We start from the raw sequence: 8259 nt of genomic DNA, 5'->3' as shown, positions 1-8259 counted from the left end.
GTAGTATGTGTGAGTTTACATAGGTTTTACGTAAGTGCCCTTCGTAACTTGAGGACAGTGGTAAGTACTTGTTTACGTAGGTTTTACGTAAGTGCCCTGCTTAACCCGAGGACGATGGTAGATAGTCTAGTAGCCGTGTAAGTACGAGTAACTGTTCAATCCTATTATTCAAACCCATTCCCAACCCACCGGGAATCCCATGCCTTGGTAAGAGTGTGAACTCACCTTGGTTTGCTCGGCAGATACACAGAAAGGTCAAGTCTAGCTGCTACTGGTCAACCACGTCCTAACATGGTTACCATACAAGTCAGGTTTTGGTTTCAAAAAATGCACATAAGTTTACACATATCTAACAAGTTACGAGCACGTATGGACCATGGCAAACACATGTAACAATTCCAACTTGTGCGATTTATCCAAGAAGCCCAAATAATACTCGGCCCAACATGATGTGCGATCCACAACATAAACCCGGCCCAAATATCATAAACAATCCAACAGTGTACTCGGCCCAGATAACAACAAGTAGGGATCTTGTGCGGTCTGGACGGACTTGTGCGATCCAATTAAACTTGTGCGACTCGGAATCCCCTTGTGCGACTGAATATTGGTCCTTAAGGCCCAATCAGCCTAATGGGATCCAACAGACGTGTATGGCATAAGACTTGTGCGATCGGCACTACCTTGTGCGATCCACTTGTCTTGTGCGATCATGCATAACTGTTTTGTACACTGAGCCCAGACGGTTGTACCTAATCTTGTGCGATTTGTGTTGTGCGATCAGATGTGGTCTGATCTTGTGCGACCGAGCGGCTTGTGCGGTCGACTTGTGTGTTTGGAAATTTCGTGAAATCAGTTACACAATTATCTTGCAAGTCAACAGTTTCCTATTTTGTGGTTATCAATTAATTCAGCATTAAGAACTTCAAATCATGCAATCATCGATCAAACAGGGCTTTAACATCGAATCCATATAAACCCTAATCACAATCATGGCAAGAACAACATCCATAACATTAATCACATTAACAGGCTCATGATATTGGTTACCAATATACATCCTAATCGTAACAATCACAACACTCATCCGATTGATAATATATTTCAGCCGATTATCATGTATTCGGTTCTTTAACATCATACACATGTGAATCGATTTTTCATAAACATCATACTTGCATAAGCTTTTCATCACAATCAAACACCTACCAACCCTAACCCATCATGTAATACATATGAATCATAACATCATTCAATCATGAAATCAACAATAAACACACTAACCTATTAGAAGTAACACAAAGGTTCACAAGATAGCTTCGGCTATGCGGGTTGCCGTCGACTTCGAGAGAGGGAAAGAGGGAGTAGGGTTTTGTGTGTGAAGTGTTTTAGAAAATAAAGAGAAGTATACCCCCTTCTCCTAAGGTTATGCGTGCAAAGAGGGGTGGGCCGAACCCATCATGGGCTGCCCTTGATCCGAATACAAAGAGTAAGGCCCGAATGGGCTTGTGCGATCGGCCAAGAGTTGTGCGTTTTGAGTCGTTTACGTACATACATGCATACACATATTCTCATAACATAACAACACATAATTCATTAATCATCAACGTTCACATGATCACATATAGTTCAAACAAGTTACATCGAAGCACACAACAAGAGGTTTGAAATTGAGTTGTCACATTATCCCCAACTTGAAAGAAATTTCGTCCCGAAATTTGGTACGTACTCACTGGGGAAGCTAGTTAAGTTGCATGGTTTTCCTGGTTTTCCTGGGGTGTCACATCCTCCCCCCGTTGATCTGGAATTTCGTCCCGAAATTCCGTGGTAGCTTCAGCCTCAGCAGTGGTTGTACTGTTTGCGAATAATTGGGGATACTTTTCTTTCATTTGGTCTTCTCGTTCCCAGGTGAACTCTGGGCCACGAAGGGAGTTCCAACGAACTCGAACAAGAGGTATTCTGGTGTGCTTGAGGACCTTAACATCCCGGTCCGTGATTCAACAGGTTCCTCGACGAATCGCAACTGCTCGTCGATAGTGAGCTCCTTCAAAGGAACTATGAGGGTCTCATCTGGCAGACACTTCTTCAGATTCGACACGTGGAAAACGTTGTGAACTGCACCGAGTTCTGCTGGTAGGTTCAGTCTGTAGGCCACTTTGCGTATTCTTTCTATGATTTCGAACGGTCCGACATACCGCGGATTGAGCTTGCCTCGTTTGCCAAAACGAACTACCCCTTTCCAGGGTGAGACTTTAAGTAGCACTCGATCCCCAACTTGGAACTCGAGTGGTTTCCTGCGCTTATCAGCGTAGCTTTTCTGACGGTCACGAGCCGCCGCCATGCGTTGCCGTATTTGTGCAATCCGTTCAGCAGCATCAACTACCATTTCTGGACTTGTGATTTGGCTATCCCCCACCTCTGCCCAACAGAGAGGTGACCGGCATTTACGTCCGTACAATGCCTCGAATGAAGCGGCTTGAATGCTGGTGTGGTAACTGTTATTTTATGAAAACTCCACTAAAGGGAGATGCTTTTCCCAGCTCTTGCCGAAATCAATAACACATGCCCGAAGCATGTCTTCTAGGGTTTGAATCGTACGCTCAGACTGCCCATCTGTCTGAGGGTGATATGCTGTGCTCATGTCTAATCGAGAGCCAAAAGATTTGTGCATCGCTTGCCACAGTTCTGAAGTAAATCGTGCATCTCGATCAGAGATAATAGAGGTCGGCACTCCGTGCCTTGAGATAATTTCCTTAAGATATACGTCTGCTAGAGTGGAGAACTTATCCGTTTCCTTAATTGCCAGGAAGTGTGCAGACTTTGTGAGTCGATCCACGATCACCCAAATGGTATCGTTCCCACGTTGAGATCTAGGCAGGCTAGTAACAAAACCCATGGAAATTCTTCCCATTTCCATTGTGGTATCTTGGGTTGCTGAAGTAGGCCTGATGGTTTCTGATATTCCGCCTTGACTCTCGCACAGGTTAACATTTGCCGACATAAGTTGCAATGTGGTCCTTCATACTAGGCCACCAATACGTCGTCCTGATGTCGTGGTACATCTTATCTGAACCAGGATGTACCGAGTAGCGAGACTTGTGTGCTTCATCCATCACAAGTTCTCGTAAACCGCCATATAGTGGGACCCAAATATGCCCCGTTACATAGTAGGCGCCGTCTTCCTTCTGTTCTAATCGTTGCCTTGAGCCGCGTAAGGCTTCAGCCATGACGTTTTCTGGTTTCAATGCTTCTACCTGAGCATCTCGTATCTGTGCAGGAAGACCAGACTGAATAGTAAGCTGTAGTGCTCGCACGTGTCTAGGTAGAGTGTCTTCTAGACTGAGAGCGTCAGCCACAACGTTGGCTTTGCCTGGATGGTATTTGATGGCACATTCGTAATCGTTCAGTAGTTCAACCCATCGACGTTGACGCATGTTCAATTCCTTCTGCTTGAAGATATACTCGAGACTCCTGTGATCGGTGTAAATAGTGCACTTGGTACCGTACAGGTAGTGTCGCCATATCTTAAGCGCGAAAACAACGGCTCCCAGTTCTAAATCGTGCGTCGTATAGTTCCGTTCGTGGATCTTAAGTTGGCGCGAAGCGTAAGCAATGACTTTATCCCGTTGCATCAGTACACAACCAAGACCCTGAATCGATGCGTCGCAGTAAACCACGGAATCATCCGTGCCCTCTGGCAATGAGAGGATAGGTGCACTGCAAAGTCTATCCTTTAAGTGCTGAAAAGCGGTTTCCTGAGTATTGCCCCAACGGTAGGTGACACCCTTCTGTGTTAGTAGTGTAAGCGGTTGTGCAATCTTTGAGAAATCTTTTATGAATCGTCTGTAATAACCCGCCAAACCCAAGAATTGGCGTATTTCCGTTGGCGTACGCGGTGCAGGCCAGTTCCTGATCGAATCTACCTTTGATGGATCAACATGGGTCCCATCCTTGTTTACCACATGGCCGAGAAAGTGGACTTCACGAAGCCAGAAGTCGCATTTTGAAAACTTGGCGTACAGCTGTTCTAATCGAAGAAGTTCCAAAATAAGTCGCAAATGCTGCTCGTGCTCCTCCTGACTCTTGGAATAGATCAGGATTTCGTCGATGAAGACAATGACAAACTTGTCTAGGTAGGGTTTTCACACCCTGTTCATAAGATCCATAAAGACTACAGGCGCGTTCGTTAGCCCGAATCGCATAACTAGAAACTCGTAGTGGCCGTAGCGAGTTCTGAATGCTGTTGGTGCATATTTGTGACAACAGCTTAGATTTGGTCTTTGGATATCTTGTAATTAGTTAAACGATAAACAGTTAGCGGGTTTAGCTTTGTAATAGTGAGATTATAGAGTTTGGGCTAAACTAAACCCATTTGGGTCAAGGGGAAACGAATTGGGCTTGCCCATGTTGCAAACCCTAGCCCAAATAGTAAACCTTGTGTTATATAAACAAGGTTAGACTTTAGGGTTTAGGTGAATCAGCCAAAACAGAGTTTGAGAGGCATTAAAATTTCATGAGAGCAGATTAGGGCTTGGACGAAATTTGAGTGTGGTTAGGGTTTGATTGATTGTAATTCATCTTGATTGATAATCAATAGAAACCCGGTTTGAAAGTGATTTCTGTTCTTCTACTTATTTCTGCTATATTCTGATCAAGAGGATTCCGTACTCTTGATTAGAAAGATAATTCTGTGAAGATCCATACACATCAAGGGGACCTACAATTGGTATCAGAGCCTTAGGCTCTTGAAGGCTCGGTTCAGAATTGTTTGCTGCAGAAACAAGGAGTGAAATTTTCGAAATTTTTTGAAACCTGAAAATTAGGGTTTTTAAAATTTTCAAAATTTTTGTGTGTTTGATTCTGATTTTCGATTTTTGTTGGCTGTTTTGATCTTCTAGTTTGTTTGTTTGGTGTTTTTCAGGATTTCTAGAAAGATTCGGTTGATTATTAGAAGGATTTTGGTTGAAAACACTTGAAGATTCGAAGATTGTTCTTCGTGTTCTTCACGTTCTTCGTTCTGTTTCTTGTTGATTTTCGAAAATCACTGATATTTTGCTGTTTTGATTTTGCAGATTTGTGTTAGAGAGGAGATAAGATCTTCAAAATTTCGAAAAGATTGGATTTCCAGATTTACTGGCGAATTTGATTAATTTTGCTGACTGACCAGCGAATTCAACACACCAGCATAGTTACAGGCGAAATTAAAATCCAAAGGCGACTTTGGTAACCGAATAATTTTCACAGCAAAATTATCTCGGTTTTGGCGACTTTATCAGTCGTCATTATAACGAACTGGTTACCCGGCGAAATTACCTGTTCAGCGAAATTAACAGACTTGTCAGCGAACTAGACCAGCGAACAAAAGCAGCGAACTTGACCTGCGAATAAAACTAGCGAAATTAGTAGAGAAGTTAAGGGGTGGAATTTCAGTTGGCAAGCGTAGGAAAATTTTCAGTGTTTTGCAAATAGAAAGTGAACCGTAACTCATTTGAAGAAACCGTCTGCACCGTTGAATTCGTGTGATTTTTAGGACAAAAAAAAAGACACTGGAAAATCCCGAATTCGATTTTTGACATTATATATCATTGGATTCATCTTTTCGAGACGATTCTAACGGTGTAATTTGGTAACCACTATTTTCGGAAAAATTTTGTACGGTTTTATCAGTCTGTTACGTTTAAAATGTCAAACATGTCTAGTTTGAATGAGCTGTTGAGAGTGGAGCATGAGGTTAGCACTACCAACAAACCACCTAAGATGATGAAGGTGGAAAATTATCTGACATGGAAGGATCGTTTTCAGTCCTTCATTGAATATCAGGATACGCGCATGTGGATATGCATTGAAGATGGGTACACGAGCCCTACACACGACTTTTAAGGGCAGACCACGTAGAACAGCTTATGTTAACATGCAAGATAATGACAAAAAGATGTATGAGGCTGAAAAGAGAGCCTTGGCTGCAATCAAAATGTCGCTACCTGATAGCATCAAGCATACCTTCAAGAAGTACACTAACTCAAAGGATATGTGGGATGCTTTGGAGAAAAGATACGCTGGAAATGCTGATGTCAAGAAAAACAAGATTGATCTACTGAAGAAGCAGTTTGCTGTTTTCAAGTACATGAAGCATGAGTCACTTGAAGACGTCATCACTCGTTACTACCATCTGATGTCAGAAATGGAAAATTATGAGATCGATTGCTATACTGACGTAGAGAAGAATGACAAGCTGCTAGATGCTTTGCCTACCAAGTGGGATATCTACACTCTCATGATCAAGGGTGAAGCAGATTATAAGACAAAAGAGCTTGAAGAGGTTATTGGCAAGCTGAGAGCTTATGAGCTCAGCATGAAGAAGAAAGATACTGGATATGATCTGGTTCAAGGTCCATCGGTCTACAATGGGCTTACGTCTTCTTCATCTCACAACGCTTCTAGCGACTCTGCTACTGCGTTTTTATCATGTGAAAATGAGCAGGTTGTGGTGAATCAGGATGGTGATGTGTGTTTTGTTGCTGCTTCAGGAGGAACATCAGGAGCAAAGAAAACATCAGCTTCTAAGCAGAGTAGTAGTGCTAAGTCAATGCCAATGAGTGTGAAGTCAGCTGAAGAGCATCTGGCTCTACTTGCTTCATTTGTTGCTTCTTATGAAAACTACATTCAGGGAAAGATTTCTGATCCTGCTACTTTAGATGAAGACTACGATCAGATTGACCCTGATGATCTTGAGGAGATGGATTTGCAATGGCAAATGGCCATGATTTCTAGGCGTGTGAAAAGGTTCATGAACAGAACAGGAAGGAAGTTTGTAGGGAGAAGTGTTGGTTTCGACAAGACCAAAGTGAGGTGCTTCAACTGTCAAAGTTATGGGCATTTTGCTAGGGAATGTCAGAAACAAAAGCAAGAAAATTCGAGTCAGAGTTCAAACAACAGGAATGCATCAAACAACTCTAGCTCAAAGGCCTTGATCTCTACAGCACGAGAAGGTTCGTATGACTGGAGCATTCATCTAGAAGACAATGAGAATGCCACTCAGGCTTTCATGGCAGAGATAGTGCCTATTGATGATGATAAAGCTACTGAGGGAGATGCTGAAGTGAAAGCTGATGCTGAGGTGAATGTTGAGAATCAAGCTGAAGAAGAGAAGGATGATCAGACAACGGTTGCTGAAGAGGAAAAGCAAAAGTCTGAACATGAAAGGGAAGCTGAAGAAAAGGATGCCAAGTATAAAAGAATGGAAGCTCAGCTTGCGGCTCTAATGGCAAACCTTGACAAACAGACGGGAGAGGTAAAGTCTGATTTGGTATGTTTAAAATGCCGTGAACTACAGGGTGAGGTTGACAGGTTGTCCACACACAACCAAAGTTTGGTAAGCAAAATGTTTAACATTAAAGAATCAAATTTTTTCGCTAAAAGAAATGAATCTCTATACTTGAAGAAAATAAAAGGTTATGAAACTGAAATTGATTCTTTAACCTGCAAACTAAACGAAAAACTTCAAGTCATAGACTTAGCTCATGACATGATGGCTGAGAAAACAAAAGAGATTTCTGATAAAAACAAAGAGTTGTCAGATGCACAACTCAAAATTGTTGAACTTGAAAAGAAATTGGGTCAATTCAGGGATTCTACTTTTTTTATGAAACATATGATGGGTGGGTTAAAGAAGAGTAATGACAAGACTAGTGTGGGATTCCAAGGCTTTAATGAAGTCCCACCTCCTCTTAGTCATGATTATTCATTCCTACCTGATGAAGATGAGCTAACCAATTTCATGTCAACAGCACCAAGTAGTTCCACAGCAAGTCGAGGTGAGGAGTCTGCGTGTGATGATGCTAAGAAGAATGATAACAGCAAACCAGTTTTGAAAAAGAAAACTTCACATCCTAAGAATAAGAATCCAACTGTTATTAAACTGATTAATTTTGTTCAAGGAAGTGACATGAAAAACGAAACGGCTGTTATTGAAAACGAATCTAATGTGGAGTTTGCTAAAAACAAAAACAAAGAAAATTCTGAAACTAAGCAAACTGAACCAGATTCTTCTAAAGCATCATCATCAAAGCCTGAATCTAGTTCAAAGGCTTCAGATAAGAAGTCTTCGAAAAGGATGTCGTGCTTCAAATGTCACACCAAAGGACATGTAGCTAGCTGCTGTCCTAACAAAAAGAATGAAGCACAAGTGAATGAGAGGAAGAAAGAGAAGTCACCAGAGAAAAGTGGTGATAAGCACGAGAGAGAGTCCAACTCTCCAAA

Source organism: Helianthus annuus, chromosome 13, assembly GCF_002127325.2.
Source record: "Helianthus annuus cultivar XRQ/B chromosome 13, HanXRQr2.0-SUNRISE, whole genome shotgun sequence".
Classification (NCBI taxonomy): Eukaryota; Viridiplantae; Streptophyta; class Magnoliopsida; order Asterales; family Asteraceae; genus Helianthus; species Helianthus annuus.
This window is presented reverse-complemented; position numbering follows the sequence as displayed.